Source organism: Ochotona curzoniae, unplaced genomic scaffold (genome assembly GCF_017591425.1).
Source record: "Ochotona curzoniae isolate NIBS_2020 unplaced genomic scaffold, NIBS_Ocur_1.0 scaffold_1852, whole genome shotgun sequence".
NCBI lineage: Eukaryota > Metazoa > Chordata > Mammalia > Lagomorpha > Ochotonidae > Ochotona > Ochotona curzoniae.
Genome location: NW_024467087.1, coordinates 56,418,830 through 56,439,603, shown reverse-complemented (window position 1 = coordinate 56,439,603; position 20,774 = coordinate 56,418,830). Strand labels below are relative to the sequence as shown.

The 20,774-nt window shown below is 38.8% G+C and overlaps 1 protein-coding gene across 1 annotated transcript in view; it reads right to left on the bottom strand.

Annotated features, from left to right (window-relative positions):
* NEXMIF (neurite extension and migration factor) overlaps positions 1-20,774 on the bottom strand; it is a 161,568-nt gene that overhangs the window by 72,390 nt on the left and 68,404 nt on the right. The gene's annotated exons all lie outside the window — the stretch shown is intronic.

Below are 20,774 nucleotides of genomic sequence, written 5' to 3'. Positions count from 1 at the left end.
TGTTGCTGATGTTTTGTTGCGGCTTTTAACTGACCGGGATTTTACTCTGTTAGCTTTGCCTTCAGACCAGGGAAGGCCTCCCCAAGAAGCCGTTAAATGTTATCAGGACAATAAGATGCTGGACTCAATGCTGGGTATGTGCTTGCAATGAAGGAATCTCAACTGACCTTGAACTGTGGTTATGCACCATGGGGGGAGGGTTGTGGGAGGAGCGGGGGAAATCCAAGCACCTATAAAACTGTATCACATAATACAATGTTATTAACAATAAAAAAAAGATATAAAAAAATAAAAATAAATCTTTTTTTAAAGGCATAGCTTTAATTTTTAAAGATATAGAAGGCAGGCTCGGCACAGTTGCCTAGTGGCTAAAGTCCTCGTCTTTCATGTACCAGGATACCATATGGGTTGCAGTTGGTAATCGGCTGCTCCACTTCCGTTCCAGCTCCATGCTGTGGCCTGGAAAAGCAGCAGAGGTTGGACCAAAGTTTGGGAAACCTGTACCCTCGTGGGAGACCTAGAAGAAGCTCTGGGCTCCTTGCTTTGGATTAGCTCAGGTCTGACAGTTACAGCCACTTGGGCAGTGAACCAGCAGATGGCAGATCTGTCTGTTTCTCCTCTCTGTAAATCTGACTTTCCAATAAAAACAAATACTTTTTTTAAAATACAGAAAGCAGAAAGTTAGAGTTTCCCTATTACTTTGAATTACATTTAAAATATAAACAAGGCCAAAAGAAAACCAAAAGGTAGATGAATAATATGCTGGAGATAAAGTTACATCCTGGTCCCTCCTTGAGACAAGGTGTTTTTCCAAGAGTCACGCACAAGTAACCAGAGACCAGATAATCCTTTGCATTTTAATGGTGACTTTCATATACTTTGAAAATGGGTGAGATTAAACTGGTGGGTTTTTTTGATATTTGATATACTATTTGATACAATACACATCCTGTGAAAGCAACTATGTGCATATAAGAATACACACACATACACATTCACATTTCCTTTCACATCTAGTGAGCTGTTACATCAGAACTAGAATACATGTTTCTTCTCTCAAAGTTCAATACACCAGAATGTGAATTTCGTAAGACCTGAAATTTTCATCTATATGTATCACTGATGTATCACCAGAATCCCTATTACTGAGAAGTTTTATTGAGAATTTATAGTTATTTAGCATACATTAAGAGTTCAATAAATAAATTAAACCTTTTCATGCAATTATTTTAGAATCGAAAACAATAAGGGTTATGACATTATGTTGTTTACTATAAATGGTTATCTGCAATATACACAAAAGGGATAATTTAAATTATAATCGCATCATTTAAGTACTTTATTAGATAATATCAGTCATGGATACCTCTATGCAGAACTAGAGTTTTTAAACAGATTTGTCATAAAGACAGACACGTTTCATCCCTGTAGTACAATGGACAACATGTTACTGCTTTTACTCCAAAGAACTAGTACTGACAGGATATTGACATGTTATTATATTTTAATCATCAAACCAGTTGCCAAGATAGTAGTAACTATTCCACTTGGCAGGTAAGAAAACTCTGAGCCCCAAAGAGCTTAACTGGCAGACCTAAGTACAAAAGCCAAGAACAAGCCATTAATCAGTCAAGAGTCTCTGATTTTTGTAGATAACTATGCAATTACACATTCCAGTTTATATCCTGCATGATTGTACACTAACAGGCTCTATGGAAACAGCTCAAGTAGGAATATAAAATCATACTGCTGTTTTAGTCAACAGTCACAGTTCTATTGTGGAACCTAAAGTGTTATAGAGGTGCACAATGCAATGGATCCAAAATCAAATACTCTGAAAGATCTTATTCTAGTTCTACACTTAGCCATTGCTAGGTGCCATGCTATTCACTTGGGAGAACCACAAATAAGAAGATAGCTGTTGTCCCTGGGAGCTTCTAGTTTACCTAGAATGCTGTGTCTGATCCACATGAAACAAATCCATCTAAAACAATGTAAGAAAGAATATGTAATTGACACAAACGAATTAACAAACATTACACAACTGAGTCTAAAACTGACATGAAATAATTACATAACAATGTGAGACTGAATATAAAATTGACTCCCTGCTTTTTAACTATGTATTGTTTCACAAATGACATCCTATACGTTCTTGTGTTTGTCATAGAATCTCAGGGAACTTTCTGTGGGCTTTACTTTCTAGATTTAATAGAGCTTATCCTTGGGATTGCTTTGGCAAGATTCCAGTCCCTGCTGTCAGTGAGGTACTGCACACGTCCACACAGACCACAGAGGGCACAGTGTCTTTGTATTAACAGACTAAATCAAGTTAAGTCAACTGCTAATCATGAAGAGCCCATTTAATTGGTATTGTTATAAAGAATGCACACTTACTTAATTGACCCTTAATACATATTCTTTGTGACTCAAGTGCAGGCCTTATTTTTAGAAGGCACATAGTACTACAATTAAAGTACTAATTTATATTTATATTTTCAATTTTCAGTTCCTCAAAAAACTGAATAATTAGTTTTAAAAATTATGTACTAAAGTTAGCTGAAATAAATCTTTTCAAGATTACTGGGAAATATCTAGAATTAATGATAGTACCACCTTATTTTTGAGGTAAAACAAATGTGATTATTTCAGAATTTCAAATCTAGTTGCCTGGGAGTCATTCTTGAGTCACAGACCTTAACCTAAGAGTCTTTTCTCTCTTACATCACTTTACAATGCCAGAAATATCTGTGTTATTCCCTCATTGTCTCACAGTTGCTTGAAGGCAATAGTTTCTGACTGCCCTTCCTGCCTCCAGAACATTTTCCACAATGTTGCTAGCAGAACATGCTTTAAAAATATCCCTGTGCGTATGTTTTCATCTCCCTACTCAAAGCCAGCAATAGTTCCCACTGGCATTAAGGCACGTCATGATCTGACCCTAGTGCATTTTAACATTCTCTACTACTACTACTCCTTAGAAAGAAGTCTTGCTAACAAACTGTTCCACTTACCGCTTCCCCCATATGACAGTATTTTTACTTTCATCTGCACTTTAACGCTATTCATTAACTACACAGGGAATTATAGCCTTTTCTTGTTCAAGGACTGGTCTTCAACTTCACTAACCTGTTCAAGTCTTATCTTTTTCAAAAGTTTTCAAATACCCTAACCCACAATAAACATCCTCCTTCCTTTAATTCAAGAGGAATAGCCTTTGACTATTATATCCTTTATTTACCCTGTCTATATCATTTGTGCTTTTATACTAGCTGAGTCTTCTAGATTAGACAGATCTACACAAAAAATATTCATGTAGCCAAAACAAAGTGTATTTGTTATTTTTATCTAGAGTAAATTTGTCTCTGTTTTAAAGAGTACATTCTATTTTTCCTTAAAAATATTTACTTACGGGCCCAGCGGCGTGGCCTAGTGGCTAAAGTCCTTGCCTTGAAAGCACAGGGATCCCATATGGGTGTCGGTCCTAATCCCAGCAGCTCCATTTCCCATCCAGCTCCCTGCCTATGGCCTGGGAAAGCAGTCGAGGACAGCCCAAAGCTTTGGGACCCTGCACCCGCGTGGGAGACCCAGAAGAAGTTCCTGGTTCCTGGCTTTGGATTGGCATAGCACCAACTGTTGCGGCCACTTGGGGAGTGAATCATCAGATGGAAGATCTCCCTCTCTGTCTCTCCTCTCTGTATATCTGACTTTGTAATAAAAATGAATACATCTTTTTTTTTAATTACTTACTATTTATTTGAAAGGAAAACCAAGAGAGAGACTGACACTGTATCCACTGGTTCACTCCCCAAATGGCCACAACAATCAGGGATAGGCCAGGAGCCAGGAGCTTCATCTGGGTCTCCCATGTGGGTTCTGGCGCCAAAGGACTTGGGCCATCTTCTACTGCTTTCTCAAATTAACAGAGAGTTGAATCGAAATCTGAACAGCTGGGATTCGAACCTGGAACCCACATGGGATGCTGGTAGTGCAGGTGGTGGCTTACCCTGTTGTGTCACAGTGCCTGTCCTAAATGAATTGAAATCTTACAAATCTAAGGTAAGTTTTTTTTTTAATGTAATACCAGGGAATATGAAAAGAAACTAAAATATTGAGTTTTGCAGCTAATTTATTCAACCACTTCCTTTATGGAACGATAAAGATGAATTCCTGTTTGTAATTCCCAAATGATTTATTCTATTTAGAATGAATAGATAATGAAGAAGCAAACACCCTCTTTACACTTAGAGATAAAATCACTGCTTTTAAAGTCTAGATTAACATTTTAATGGTTTGTGATAATCCTCATGTTTAAGTGCATCCCTCTTCAGATGCTATGACTTTCTTTAAAATCTCATCAGCAAACATAGATTCTTCGATGAGTTATCCTTAACCCTGACATGCCTTACTGTTACATGAAAAAAGAAGAACAAAATACTCATAACATAAATAACTCCTTTTCTTCAGCAGTTAAAGATTTGGTAAAAGGGGGTCTGAGATAGTATGTTATCTGCTGTGATTCGTTAAACTCGTCTAATGACTTAAGTGATAATATAATATAATCTGCAAGCATTAATATATTAATTGTTTTATATAGATTTCTTACACAAAACATTTTAATTCAGTTGGGTGCTTAACTTGAAATCAGATTTATTTTTATTCATTCAATTCTGTCTTCATTTGCACTACCAGGGTATAAAAGTTCACTGCTGTGAAATAAAGTAACTTCAGATATTTAGCAATGTTTTGTTTAGCAAGCCTTCTAATCCAGGCAAAAGTCCTCAATGAAACACATTCAATATTGGGAATACAAAAGAAAATTAATTAATTTGGTATTTTTGTTCTTGGTCTTTAGCTATTACAAATGGACTCACAAGAATGGAAGATTATGGCAGCATTAATCATTAAATATTAATTAATGTTGTGGTCCACCTACTGAGACAAAATGTAAAAGTTTTCCAAATCATTATTTTTATGAATAGAGGAAGAAAATGCACTTTACAATCCATGTACCACAGAGTCAGGAAGACCTTCAAAGGCAAGTAATCAAAAGCTCCACGTAATGCTAGAGTACTTTCAGACGAGAGTAGCCTCACTGAAATTAGGCCATCCTATTGTTTGCTTACATCGAGAACAATTGCATCCACATACCTTCTGCCATATAATAGAAGTCTATCCTTTGCGTTAAATTTTCTAAGATATACAAAGACTGTAATCATACTACCTCCTAATATCTTTAATTTTTCTGCAACTACATTTTCCCACTAATTACAGTCATACTCTCTTTAGTCATGGCTAATTTTACACAGTAAAAATATTAATGTTCAATCTCCAATGCTTTAGTGGAAAACAACTAAATATACCCTCCTCTCTGTTTCTAAAGTTTATTTATTTTGTTTTTGTTTGTAAGGCAGGGAGAAGGAGAGAAGTCAAGAAACAGGATGAGAGAAGGGAGGGAGGAAATAAAGAAATTTTCCATCTATTCGATCACCCTCCAAATGTCCACGACAGCCAGGGGTAGGCCAGGCTGAAATTATAAGTCTGGAACTCAATCCAGATTTCTCACGTTGGTGGCAAGGATTTGATACTTGGGCCATCACCTGCTGCCTCCCATGGTTTGCATTAGTGACAATGCTAGAATCAGAAGCAGAACTGAGACTTAAACCTAGACACTCCAACATGGCATGCCAGTGTCCCAAGGTTTTCAAAAAATATTTACTTATTTTACTTTAAAGGGAGAGTGATAGAAACAAAGAGGGAGTTTATAGTTGCTAGCCCACTCCCCCAAATGTCTGCAACAGCCAGAGATACAGGTTGAAACCAGGAGCCAGGAATCCCATCTGGGGCTACCATGTGGGAGGCAGGGGCCCAAGCACTTGAACAATCATTCACTGCCTCCCACATACATTAAAATGATGAACTGGAAACATGGAGTAGCTAAGACTCAAATTGGCACTCTGATAAGGGATGTGGGTGTCCCAAGTCATGGCTGAACCCACTGTATCACAGTGCTTGGTCCTAAAGCATCGTCTCAACTGCTGCTCCAAATGACCTCCCTTCTTGATCATTTTCCTTTTTGTCTCCATGCTATTAAGTTGTTTAATCACTTTATACTTCCTGGATGCTAATCCTTTATTGAATGTATAGCTTGAAAATATTTTCTCCCAATCTTTATGTTAGCGCTTCACTTCATAAATTGTGTCCTTTGCTGTACAAGAATTTTTTAGTTTGAATAATTCCACTTGTCTACTTCTTATTTTATTGCCTTGCTGTTGTGGGTGAAATCCAAAAATTAATTACACACAGTCTCAACTCCTCAAATCTTCAATTAGCTTTGAATTGGTTTTTTAAAGTTACTAACTTGAATTTCTTTCGGCAGCAGAGAGAGACTGACAGATATACAGAGTTTCTATTTGCTGGTTCACTCCCCAAATGTCTGCAACTTGCCAAGAAAGGTTAACCATACTTTTGCCTCGATGCCATATGTTTTCCATTTATCTACAGTAAGTATAAGTCACCTCATTTTGATAAGTGCAAACTAACATCAGATCTATGTGTCCCCCTCCACTATCTACAATACCAGAAGGGGCAATGAATGGTGATTCAGATCAACAGAGATTCTAGCTCTCTAGACGATGATAGCCAAAGACAGGACCTTGGACTGGTAGCAACACAGCTCTCTTTTCTGGGAGATACATGAAAAATAGCATGGAGATAAACAGCTACAGCCCAAGAGCTTAAATTTCTAACATTAATCATTGTTCAGTTATAAAATTCCAGATTTATTTCTGCAGCATAGATGAAGGTCATTATAAGTTATTTACTCTGAAAAATACTACAGTAACATGAAATCATTTGCAAAGAAGGTGCTTATTTGAGTATCAGAAACACAAGAATACACAAATCACAATAATGAAGTGTTCTAGTCATGTTGTCTGTCATACATAATCTGTGGTTTGAAGAGAAATTTTGTCAGAATGGAACTAGCTTCATTCTTTTTGGTATAATTACTCTTTTTTTTTGTCCAAACATGCAGCATATCAGACAGCTTATCTACTCAAGAAAAAAGTCTTCTTATAAACATCTGAGTCATTCTTGGTAATTAAGATCTATATGTTCAATTAAACAAGTTTTATCTATATGTTCATCCTGAGCCAATTGAAATTACTGCTATAGTTTTAAAGACATATTGCCAGGATTGTAGACAGTCTTGTTCATTTATATTATGATTCTACCTTGGTTTATCTCTTAGGCCTGGTATCATATTTTACAGACTCAATCTTCATGTAGACTTGTGGATATAGATAATATAGCCTCTAGGAACTATTTGTAAACATTTTACCAAGAACTAAAAGTAGACAAGCACTTAAGATTGTCTTTCTGATCAAAAATAATTATGAAACAGGAAATTTTATGCTTATAAATATTTAACAAGTTTGAAGTGTGGGGAGCATTTAACTGTGGTTCTGCTGATTTTCATAGGGTAACTACTCCCTCCATGATTAATTTCAGATATCAATCACTGAATATAAAAAATGGAGTTGGGAATAAATGTGAACAATTGATTATCAAAAGTTAATTAGCTGCATCGTACAACAGTCGCATACTAGACATAAATCAAAACAGATCTTTCTCCAATCTTCCTTATGCTTAGGGAAAGAAAGGCTATCCTAAGATATTGCTTTTCTTGTTCCTTCTATGAGTGGACACAATGAAGCCAGATATCCTATGAAATTAGTACAAATGATGATATAGCAGAGAAAATAGCACAACCCATACCTACCACATAAGGAGTTAAGAGAGTGAAAGCTACAAAAAAAAACTAAAACAATATTTAGAGACAAGCTCAAACTATTTGTATCTTTCACGATAGAAAATAATGTGGAGTAGAGAAATAAGGTGTGTGAGTTGGTAGAGGAAAAAAATCATTCTTTCATTGGAAAGGTTTTTGTTTTCACACTTTCAGAATAAGACAAAAGGAAGAGGGGTAGCAGTGTGACTAGTTCATAATCTGCAACAATGATATAAATGGAAATAAAGGCCAAATTGAAATGGAAGATATTTGGATTATTATGTTGGAATAATTGGCACAGTTTTAAAAAACAAAACACACAAAGTTCTAAGCACTGCAACACTTCAAAAACCCCAACTTTGTTGCTCTATGGCAGCTATCCAGCAGAAGTCAAAACATTCATGCTGGTTACTACAAAACTGACCAATCTAAGCTTTCAAAAGCTAAAGGAAGTGGAAGTTTAGGTTGTTATTACGATCAAATGAATGCAACCAAGTTACTGTATAATTTCAGGTTAACTCCCTTGCTTCTTAACATATGACTGCTTCTCAAAAACAGAAGATTTCAAATAATAGTAATATTATATGTATCAGATCAAATTGCTTATGATTGCTTCTGGTTTCACTGGTCTTCTTGCCTACTAGGCAACTGTGAAATTAAGCTGACGTCTCTCAGGGTAACAAGTCACTGAAAGCACTGGTATTTTCAAGGTTTTTTCATCTTAGCCCTAAAAAGGAACAGAAAATCTCATCTTCACTGCAGCTCCTGAAATCATCTCTCAGCTAATCTCGCCTTTTTCTCTGTTTGGACTATGGATCAAGTATCAAACAATTCACATTATGGGACATATTCTTTCATAAGCATTTAAATTTACACATCCAAACTTATGACTGAAGCATCTGCACATGGTAAGCATCTGCCCAGCACAATATGTAGGAAAGATAATACATAACAAAACTAGATATTTCTTTCATCTCATACACATAGCAGCAAGCACAAGAACTGATTTTTTTTAATCCCCGTTACACTGACTGGATTCTCATTTTAGATACACATGAGGTAATAAGATATTACTTGTGCCCAATAGAAGCACATGATAAAATTTTTATGTTTTCTAGTTTTGTCACATTCTATACAGTTCATTCATTTCAGCAGAGGGTAATAAATAGAACAAAAAATCTCTTTGCCTTTGTCTTTGCCATTTCTTCCAACCATTTCTGAGTTTTATTCAAAGTGCATTTTTTTTAAAGATTTATTTATTTATTGGAAAGTCAGATATACAGAGAGGAGGAGAGACAGAGAGGAAGATCTTCCATCCGATGATTCACTCCCCAAGTGGCCACAATGGCCGGTGCTGCACTGATCCGGAGCCAGGAGCCAGGAACTTCTTTCCAGGTCTCCCACACAGGTGCAGGGTCCCAAAGCTTTGGGCCATCCTCGACTGCTTTCCCAGGACACAAGCAGGGAGCTGGATGGGAAGTGGAGCTGCTGGGATTAGAACCGACACCCATATGGGATCCCAGCGCGTTCAAGGTGAGGTCTAGGCCACGCCGCCGGGCCCTCAAAGTACTTTTTCATCTACAAAAACAGGTCTGTAAACACCAAAGAAGAAATGCACAGACCACTGTGAGTAAAGGAAAACTACAGCAGCAGCACAGGTCCAGAAAATGAGAGAGTCACAATTTCAGACAATAGTCATCGAGGAGTCAATGACTGCATTTAACTATCAACTCAAGTTCTTACAGGAATAAAGGAATGAGCCAAACATTGAAAGAAAAAAAAAAATTTGCGCTTATGAGAAAGGCACAGAAAATTCTTGTTTAAAGGGCATAACACAGTTGTCTGTCTATAAATATGTAAATGAGTGTACATGCACTTGTGTGTATGTTTTCCAAATATATGGTGAAAAAGAAGAGTGTAGTTCTTGCTATAAATGAAAGAAGTAATCAAAAGAGATCCCAAGCAGCAAATATAATAGACCTAGAAACCTTGGACCAGAAGGCCAAACTAGCTTCTTTCCAAAATAAACTGAAATCTGAGATACTACAAATTTTAGTTAAAATTAAAAATAGAACTGAGAAAATCCTGGTGGATTGATGTAGGTGTACGTGTATGCACAATGTGCTAAGCTTGTATGTGGATGAACATTCTGGGTATTGACTCTAATCAGCTTAGAAAAACAAATGCTTATAAAATCCCCAACTTTTAATTCAAAACATTTGAAACTGAGTTTTTTTTTAGAAAGAAAAATTCTTGTAAGACATTAAGTTAAACCGAAAATAGTTTAAAATACTGAGTCAAAGTGAGGTAATTTTACATTACATTTTCAAATTAGGTTTTAAAAGCACAAAGTATTTTTTGGAATAATATTTTATTATGCTTCCAGTGAAGATTCCCCTATATTTTATCTAGGTAATCTATCAGCCAGTTGGCCACAGGGCTGTTCTCTGAGTGGACACTATTATCAACACATGGCAATACATGGGCATCCTTTGAAAGCTCTAGAGAGTGTACATGACTTTTGTTCTGATCCAGAGTCCCTTCTTTTTCCTTAAACTGACTGCTTTTTAAGGTTCTGCCTTAAAATACACATGAATATAAGCTTTCTTTTTTTTTTTTATTATTGTTGCTTACATTGTATTATGTAGTACAGCTCCATAGGCGCTGGGGATTCCCCCCACCCCTCCCACACCCCTCCCCCCATGGTGGATTCCTCCACCTTGTTGCATAACCATAGATCAAGTTCAGTTGAGATTCATTGCTTGCAAACACATGCCTAGCATAAAGTTCCATGTCCTATTGTCCAGATAAGTTCAGTGGCCTCTTGGGGAGACCTTCTATGGTCTGAAGATAGGTCTAACAGAGTAAAGATCCGGTCAGTTAAAAGCCCCAACAAGGCCTCAGTATCATTATACAACATTATGGAATTAATTGACATAGTATTGGGTAAACAATATGTTAAAAATAATGCAAGTTCCATTCTTCGAAACATCTGGGTTGAGACAGTATCAATGACAGGTTCAAAAAAAAACAAACAACCAAACAAAAATTACACGTTAAATCAAGGCAAACATGTGGTATCTAATCTTTTGGGATTCACTCATTTCCCTTAGCATTATAGTTTCCAGTTGTGCCCATTTAGCCACAAAGAACTGCATTTTGTTTTTTTTAATAGCTGAGTAGTATTCCATGGAGTAGATGAACCAAAGCTTTCTTATCCAATCTTCTGCTGATGGGCATTTTGGTTGCTTCCATGTTTTTGCAATTACTGATTGTGCTGCAATGAACATAGGGATGCATGTTGGTTTGTCGTAAAACAGGTGTTTTGGATATATTCCTAGGAGTGCTATTGCTGGGTCATATGGTATGCAGATTTTGAGTTGTTTGAGTGTTCTCCAGACTGATTTCCATAGAGGCTGTACCAATTTGCAGCTCCACCAGCAGTGGAGTAGGGTTCCCTTTTCCCCGCATCCTCGCCAGCAGGCGTCGTTGGTGTTCTTGTTTATGTGGGCCAATCTTGCTGGTGTTAGGTGGTACCTCATCGATGTTTTAATTTGGATTTCCCTTATTGCTAGGGAGCTGGAACATTTTTTCATATGTTTGTTTGCCATTTGGATTTGTTCCTTTGTGAAATGTTTGCCCATTTCCCGTGCCCATTTCTTGAGTGGCTTGTTCGTTTTGGTTTTTTGGTTGTTTTGAAGTTCTTTGTATATCCTGGAAATTAGCCCCCTATCGCCTATATCGTGTGCAAAGATCTTCTCCCACTCTGTGGGTTGCTTTTTTACTTTGTTGATTGTTTCCCTTGCTGTACAGAAGCTTCTTAGTTTGATGAGGTCCCATTTGTTTATTCTGTTCTCAACTGCTATTGCTTTTGGTGTCCTTCTTAGAAAGTTGGGACCTACTCCTTGGTCTTGCAGGGTATTTCCTACATTTTCTTGCAAGAGTTTGAAGGTTTCTGGATGTAGGTTTAGGTCTTTTATCCATGTAGATTGGATCTTGGTGTATGGTGATAGATGTGGGTCTATCTTTTTGTTTCTACAGGCTATCAGCCAGTTGTCCCAACAACATTTACTAAAGAGGCCTTCCCACTTGCTTGAGTTGTCATTGGTCTTTTTGTCAAAGATTAATTGGTTGTATTTGTGTGGGTTCCCTTTTGGAGCTTCTATTCTATTCCATTGATCTTCCTTTCTGTCTTTGTGCCAGTACCAGGCTGTTTTGATAACCACTGCTCTATAGTATGTCCAGAGGTCCGGGATTGTGATTCCCCCTGCTAACTTCTTATTTTTCAGGATGGTTCTAGCTATTCGTGGTTTTTTGTGTTTCCAGATGAACTTTTGAATCATTGTATCCAGTTCCGTGAAGAATGTTTTGGGCAATTTGATTGGAATTGCATTGAAAATGTATATTGCTTGTGGCAGTATAGACATTTTAATGATATTGATTTTGCCTATCCAGGAGCACGGGATGTTGTTCCATCTTTTGAGGTTTTGTTCAATTTCCTTTTTAAATAGTTTGTAGTTTTCTTCGAATAGGTCTCCTACGCTTTTGGTTAGATTTATTCCCAAATACTTCATACTTCTCTCTGCTATTTTGAATGGTATCCTGTTGGTTAGATCTTCTTCCATCTTGGTGTTATTTGCGTACACTATGGCTGTTGATTTTCGTTCGTTAATTTTGTACCCCGCCACTCTGCCAAACTCTCGTATAAGTTCTAGCAGTTTCTGTATTGAGTCTCCTGGTTTTTCTATGTATAGGATTATGTCATCTGCATATAGTGAAAGCTTGACTTCTTCGTTTCCTATACGTATGCCTTTGATTTCTTTTTCTTGTCTTATGGCCTCTGCAAGTACCTCTAGGACTATGTTGAATAGCAGTGGTGATAGCGGGCACCCTTGTCTTGTTCCAGATCGCAGTGGGAAGGGTTCTAGCTTTTCTCCATTCAGTATGATACTGGCGTTGGGTTTTTCATAAATTGCTTTGATTATGTTGTGGATTTTCCCGTCTATGCCTACTTTGGCTAGAGTTTTTAGCATGAAGAGGTGTTGGATTTTGTCGAAGGCTTTTTCTGCATCTATTGAAACTATTATGTGGTTCTTGTTTTGCAGTTTTTGGATATGGTTTATAACATTTATGGATTTCCGAATATTGAACCATCCCTGCATTCCAGGGATGAATCCTACTTGATCCGGATGAATGATCTGTCTGATGATTTTTTGAATTCTATTGGCTAGGATTTTGTTGAGAATTTTAGCATCAATGTTCATCAGAGAAATAGGTCTGTAGTTTTCCTTCTCTGATGGTTCTCTGTCCGGTTTTGGGATTAAGGTGATGTTGGCTTCATAGAATGAGTTTGGGAGGGTTGCTTCCTCCTCTATTGTTTTGAAGAGCTTGTAGAGGATTGGGGTTAGTTCTGTTCGGAATGTTTTGTAGAATTCTGTAGTGAAGCCGTCTGGGCCTGGGCTTTTTTTCGTTGGGAGATCCTTGATGACTGTTTCAATCTCTACCTCGGTTATGGGTTTATTTAATTCTGCAGTTGCCTCCGGACTGAGTTTTGGTAGGTGGTGGGAGTCCAAGAACTTTTCTATTTCTTGGTGGTCCTCAAATTTGTGGGAGTACAGTTCTTTGTAGTAATTTCTAATTATTTTCTTAATGATTGCAGTGTCTGTTGTTATGTTGCCTTTTTCATCTTTAATGCTATTGATTCTCACTTTCTCTTGTTTTTTTTTGGTCAATCGGGCCAGTGGAGTGTCTATTTTGTTTATTTTCTCAAAAAACCAACTTTTTGATTTGTTGATTTTATGTATAGTTTTTTTGATTTCTATTTGGTTTATCTCCTCCCTTGTTTTGATGATTTCTTGTTTCCTATTGTGCGTGGGACTCTTCTGCTGCTGTTTTTCCAGATCCTGGAGGTGTGAGGTTAGTTCCTGTATTTGGCGTCTTTCTTGGGCCTTGACATGCGCTCCGATTGTGATGAATCTACCTCGTAGCACTGCTTTGGCAGTGTCCCACAAGTTTTGGAATGTTGTATCAGAGTTTTCATTGGTTTCCATAAATTTTTTGATCTCATCTTTAATTTCTTCTCTGACCCATTGTTCGTTTAATAGCATATTGTTCAATTTCCAAGAGTGCCTATACTTCCTGGGGAGTTTTGAGTTGTTGATTTCCAGTTTCATCCCATGGTGGTCTGAGAGGGTACATGGTATGATACTAATGTTTTGGAAGTTGTTTAGATTCGCTTTATGTCCTATCATGTGGTCGATTCTGGAGAAGGTGCCATGCACCACTGAGAAGAAGGTATAGTCTGTGGCCTTAGGATAAAAAGTTCTATATATGTCTACTAAGTCCAGTTGTTCTATTGTTTGTGTGAGCTCTGTTGTTTCTTTGTTGAGTTTTTGTTTCGTAGACCGGTCCATTGTTGTTAGAGGTGTGTTGAGATCGCCTACAAGAATTGTGCGGGTGTCTATGTCGTCCCTTAAGTCTGTAAGTAATTGCTTTACGTAAGTAGGTGCATTAAGATTCGGTGCATAAACATTAATGATGGTGATTGCTTCTTGATGGATCTTTCCTTTCACCAGTATAAAATGGCCTTCCCTGTCTCTTTTGATGTTAGTTAGAATGAAATCTATCTCGTCTGAAATTAGGATAGCTACCCCAGCTTTTTTTTCTCGTCTATTGGCGTGAAATATCTTTTTCCATCCCTTCACTTTCAGTTTCTTTGCATCCTTTCTGGTTAGATGCGTTTCTTGTAGGCAACAGATGGTTGGGTCTTGTTTGATGATCCATTCTATTAATCTCTGTCTTTTGATTGGTGAATTTAGACCATTTGTGTTGAGAGTTAAAATTGAGAGGTTGCAATTTTGCCCTGCCATGTGATTGTGTTGTGTGTGTGTTGTTGCCTATGTAATTGTCTTGTTCGTGTGGCCTTTAGTTTGGAGACCTTCTTATTTGCCAACTTTGTTTGTGATTTGCCTCCTTTTTGTCCGGGACTAGCGCATTTCTAAGGAGACTTTGCAGAGCTGGTTTTGTGTAGACATATTCTTCTAGTTTTTCTTTGCTATTGAAGTATCTGATTTCGTTCTCATATACAAATGAGATCTTTGCTGGGTAGATTATTTTTGGTTGGCAGTTGTTTTGTTTCAGGACTTGGAAGATCTTTGTCCATTCTCTCCTTGCTTGTAGGGTCTCTTCGGAGAAGTCAGCAGTGATTCTGATGGGTTTTCCCCTGTATGTGATCTTTTCTCTACTTCGTACTTGTCTCAGGATTCCTTCTTTGTCTTCATTGGAGTAGAACTTGAGCACCGTGTGTCTGGGTGAAGATCTCTTTGGATCATATCTGTTGGGAGTTCTCTGTCCATCCTGTATGCGGGGTGGATTCGTGTTCCAAGTGTTTTGGAAGTTTTCCTGTATAATTTCATCAAGCACTGCTTGCATCCCAGATTCTCTTTCTACTCCCTCGGGGAGGCCGATGATCCGAATATTCAATTTTCTAAGGTAATCTTTCATCTCTTGCATCATTTTATTAGTTTTGCTGAGGTTTGTCTCCAGCTGTTTAATTCGCTGGGCACCTTCATTTTGTGTGTCTTCTGTGTCAGAGATCCTTTCCTCTGCCGCATTTATTCTGTTGATGAGGCTTTCAATCTTATTATCTTGGGCATCCAGTTTGGTTTTGATTTGTTGTATTTCGGTGATTATGCGGTTCTGGAAGTCTTCCAGCTTTGTGTCCACGTCTCTGAGAAATTTTAGCATTATTTTCATCAATTCCTTTGCTGGTAACACGTCCATGTCTTCATCTCGTATCGTCGATATTGATAATGGCTTTTGGCCCTTGTTTGGTGGGGTGCTGGCTCTTTCATCTGGAGCACAACTCTTTCTGGTGGTTTTTCCCATTGCGTTGGTGTATTCTGGTGGGGCAAATGGACCCGTGTGTTGAGGGGCCGTCAGGTGCTTTCCTGTAGAGATTGGAGCCTGCAGGCGTGGTGTTGCCAGGCGTGGTAGTTTTCAAGGCACCGTTGGTGCGTTCTCAGGGCCCGGGGCTGCAGAGCACCACCTTGGGGGCCCAGTGGATTCCAGGCACACTCTGGGCACCTCTTCTACAGGTGTGACACCCCAGGGCGTGGAGGGATGGAGGCGCTCTCTGGGTGTGCCCCCTGCACGGGAATCCACAGGGCTTAGAAGGTTTTATGTGCTTTCTCCCTGCGTTCTCCGTGTCAGGGACTGCAGGGTCTTTCAGAGCCCACCTGGTGCGTCTCCCACACACGGGACTGTGGGTGAGGCACTTTCCAGGCGTGGCTCTTGTGCAGTGAATCCACCACTCGTGGTGTGTGGGTGTTCAGAGCCCCTGCTCCCGTGTGGCTCCCCCACACAGGCCCTTAGCGGAGGAGTGGCCCAGGCGCCCTGTTATAATGACTTCACGGCAGGTTCGCACCGTGTGAGTATGGTGCTGGAGTTTTCAGAGCTCTCCTGGTGGGTCGCCCACACTCAGAACTGCGGGATGGTAGGCGAGGAGTGAGCAGTTCACTCTATGGGAGTGGTACCTGCGTGTCAGGGACACACAGTGCTACACTTCCCAAATCTCAGAGGTCTCCTGACACCTGACACCTGCGCTGCGGAGGCGGCTGCTGCAGGCGGGGCCGCCCAGTCCGCTCGGTGCAGCGTTCAGAGTCCTCCCGGTCCTCCACCAGGCAGGGTGTGGGGGACTCCAGACCCTTGCCAGCTGTCTCTGCGCACCGAGCCGCACTGGCCCCCTCAGTGCAAGAACAACCGAGGCGCCTTCCCAGGGCCCCTTCAGCCACCAACACCACTGAGCGTAGTTCCCAAGGCAAAGACCCGACAGTTTCAGGCTGCCTGCCCCGCAATCTCAGAGGCTGTAACCTCAGCAGGGGTCGAGGAATGCGAAGGCTGCCACGTCAACCCCCCCCCCCCCCCCCCCGCTCACCAAACGTCCGGCCGCTGCAGTCTGCCTCCGCCGCTGTTGAGGGCCTCCCGCCGGGGACGATCCCCCTGATCTCCCCGCCTCCGAGCTGGCCGCGTCTCCCGTCAGGCCGTTTTCAAAAGTGACTCAGCAGGTCTGGCGTGGGATGTCGGTTTCTCTGCCTTTGCCCTGCTCCGTTCTCGTTGTTCTTCCGAGTTGTGTGGATCTTTTTGGCTCCACACTGTCCCAGGGAGCTTCACGGACCTCTCCCTGCGGTTCCCTGCTGTTCTTCTTTGCTGCTTCTATAGCGTTCTATCCCTCTCTCACTAGACGCTCACTCACAGCCTTCCTCCTACGTCGGCCATCTTCCTCCCCTCCGAATATAAGCTTTCAATTTTAATTCTTCTATATAGTTTGTGGCAAAATTCTAGTAACCTGCTCAATCCTTAGGACGTAAACAATGATCCTTTTCTCAAAGGAACACTATCTATTGTCAGTATGAGCCAAGTTCAGTTGCCACTAAAAATAAATTAAGGTGTTCCCTGCCCTGCGATATCCTCACTCTGTGAATCATTATCGACCACTTTTACCTCTTCTAAGAACATTTACCATTTTGAACATTTAACATAACTTGCACTACCTTGTTCCTTTATTTCTCTTCGCCTATAAACCCGTGAGTGTGTAGGTGGTGGGATCTTGTTCACCTCTGGATCTCCAGCAGAATTTTCACATAGTATGTATTCAGTGACTTTTTGACAACGACCCTTTGAGTTTTCTCCTAGAGATCTGGAAGAAATATTCCAGTCCCATACTCCTCCTGTGAACAATGTCATTGTGGGAGACTTTAAACTATTTACAATTCTGTAGCATATTTTATTGTGCATTCTTACATTTTGTATTAGCATTAATCATTATACTTTAATACTAATGGGTTGTATTTTGTCTTTTCAATACTTTCCCCACTTCTTAAGTCCTCCCCTTGACACCCCACTTACCTGAAGAAAACAAACAAATAAACAAAAGCAATTATTTATAGTAAACCTCCTTAACTTTCCTGGCAAACCTCATGAACACCTAATAGAGTAATAGCTCCCAAAAATATGATAGAAGAGAGGGTATTAAGCTCACTTCCTTGTGAAATCAGGTGTTTCAACACTAAGGTAAAAAAAGATTTTGTTGGCAGCAATTTACTTACTGTGTACTTAGTGTTTCCAGAAAAGCCACTATAGGAATTTTCAAATAGAAACAATTCGTATCTATTGTAATTAATATCTTCTATCCCAAAGACAAAGGCACTACTTTGCCAGAAACCAAAATCTCGTCTCAGTTGTCCCCAACTTCTATAGATGCTGGTTAAAAGCCCAGTTTTTAAAGGTCAAAATCATTTTGTTTTATCTGCCACTCCCTCAGCACTTAAAACAAACTCTCTTATTCAGGCAGACAGAAAAAAGTACTAAACATACTCATCATTTTCAGAACGTAGTCAAAATCCCCTTGACTTCACTTTAAGGGGTGTGCTCTAGTCTGTTTTCAGTCCATCCAAATTCCACTTGAAACTAAAGGTCCAGTACAAATTTCACTCCCATCACAAAAGTTTCTCGACTATTCTAGCCTATAGATATCCTATCTATGGACTATTCAGCAGCACTCTGTACCACTCATTTCTCCCTTGTCATATACTGTCTCATTTTATTACCTGTTTCAAGTGTATTCTGTCTAGAATTCTGGACATATGAAGATGACAGAGGGACCTGAGGATGCTCAGCATGGAGGAGAGATATTTCAGGGGTCATATTAGTACATTTTTAAACAAATACAGAAGCCTTGTCACAGAGAAAGGTTTAATTTTGTTTCTCCAAAAACCAGAATTTGAAGAAAGTACATTTTAGGACCACATGAGCAAATTGTAAACATTAACCATGTATTTACAATGTTAAATGTATTATACTGGGCAGTTGACTACACCTTTTCTAATTTAACTATAAAAAGATTTTCCAAAAATATAAGCAGATAACAATGGACTAGGGTGCTTTACAAAGTAGTCAGCTGCTTTAATCAGAACCTTTAGAGGCAGGGATTCCATGTTCAATGAAGGTGACCAGACTAGAAAATAGATAAAGTTCAGTTTCAATGATGTTGCTATTTGGGATATGCCCATATAGTAATGAGACAGATTTGTCTTTAGAAAAAACTCAAGTGCCATGTGTATATTTAAATGTTTTACTTGTTGAAAAACTCATGTACTTATCTGAGGGAGGGAGAGAGAGAGGAAGGGAGGGAGGGAAAGGGAAAGGGAAAGGAAGAGGGAAGGAGAGAGAGAGAGAGAGAGAGAGAGAGAGAGAGACTGCCTCTTATTGACTGGTTCACTATTTTGGCTAAGGTAAGGCTGAAGCCAGGACCCAAGAATGCAATCCAGGTTTCCCACATGAGCAGCAAAGACCAACTACTTGAGATATCACTGCCTCCTGATCTGGTGTCAGGTACTAAACTCAGGTACTCTGATATGGGACATGTGTATCCTAACTTGTATCTTAATTAATGAGCCAAACATCTATCCCAGATGTTTTACTTTTAAATTAACCTAGAAAATTCTAACTTGGATAAATACATAAAGATTAGTTATCTCAAAATAGATTCTAAGCAACATATCACACACTCTGAAGATAATCTGAAAGGAGAAGTCCCAAAAGCAGTCTTAAGTAAGTGCAGTTGTGAGAATAATGTTTCCTAAAGTGATCAATTTGGGAGTAGACAATCTTCATATCTAATAGCTGATTTTAAGAGGAAATGTTTATTATTTTATAATCACAGGTAATTCTCCTTGTCTCCTCACCTCAAATATAAGTACTTTTTGGCAAGGATATCTTCCAACTGCCAGGTGCATAGTCAGCAAGTAATACCTTCTTCATAGCTTTTGAAGGTATCCATGTCAACTCAAGACTATAAGGTTTAACTGACCACTCCCCTTATTCCAACTGAATTTTAAAATGGAAAGTATGACTATATTTATTTTATATAAATTTTGCATTTAACCGACAAAAACTACTATCTGGTTAGAGGCAATCACTATCCCATTTTACAGATGAGCATTGAACAATTTAAGTGTCTTTTCCAAGATGTCACAGACGACAAGTGCCACAGTCATCTTATACACCTTTCTAAAGTGACACTGTGATGCCATTAACATTCACTTTCTTATTACTTAAAAGCAAAAGCAAATGCAAATGTCTCGGTATGTATCACAGTCAGAGGGTTTTTTTTTTTTATTCTGTCCTTAAGAAATACTAGCAGAATGCAAAATTAGAACTAATCAATCACTGGACTGAAAAATTTTCTTGGTCAAAAGTAATAATATCAGTATTAGGAGGGAAACCCAAGACATTTATGGCCGACATGACTGCAGTAATCAGAATTTACTGCTTCTCTTAAATGGCTGCCTTTTTACTAATTTCTTTTGAGCAATAGTATCTTATTATATAGGCAGTTAAAATATTTCATGCCTATTATATTCAAGGAAGTTATTTACACTGGGAAACATGCTATATTGTTTGTTCTCTGTTTTATTTCTTCATCAACATATTGGTTATTCCATAGCATGTTATTTAACTCCATGGTGCTGTAAATTTTTTAACTTTATTCCTGTTGTTGAGTTTGTTTTATGGCTTTTCAATTAAGGGAATGTATAGTAACAGCATAATAGAGACTTGTATATCCAGATGTGAAGATGCAGTGCAGTATGCATCTCTACTTTCAAATCAAAGTACTCCCAATAAGACTGCTGGATGTATCCTGATAATAGGATGTTGGACTATCTGCCATTGTCTGTACTGGCAATGTCCAGACAAACTTGAAAAGCAGATTGGTGGATTTATGACTGCTTATGAAGGACTAAACTATTGTACTAATATTGGGGACATAGTTCGGGGGAGGGAACTTGTGAAGGGGTAAGGGAAATCACAGAGCCTGTGGAACTGTATCATCAAATTTAAAATGAAATAGAAGGGAAAAAAAGAAAAGCACATACACTCACATTTAAACAAACCCAATCATCTGTAGTCCTATTATCAAAGG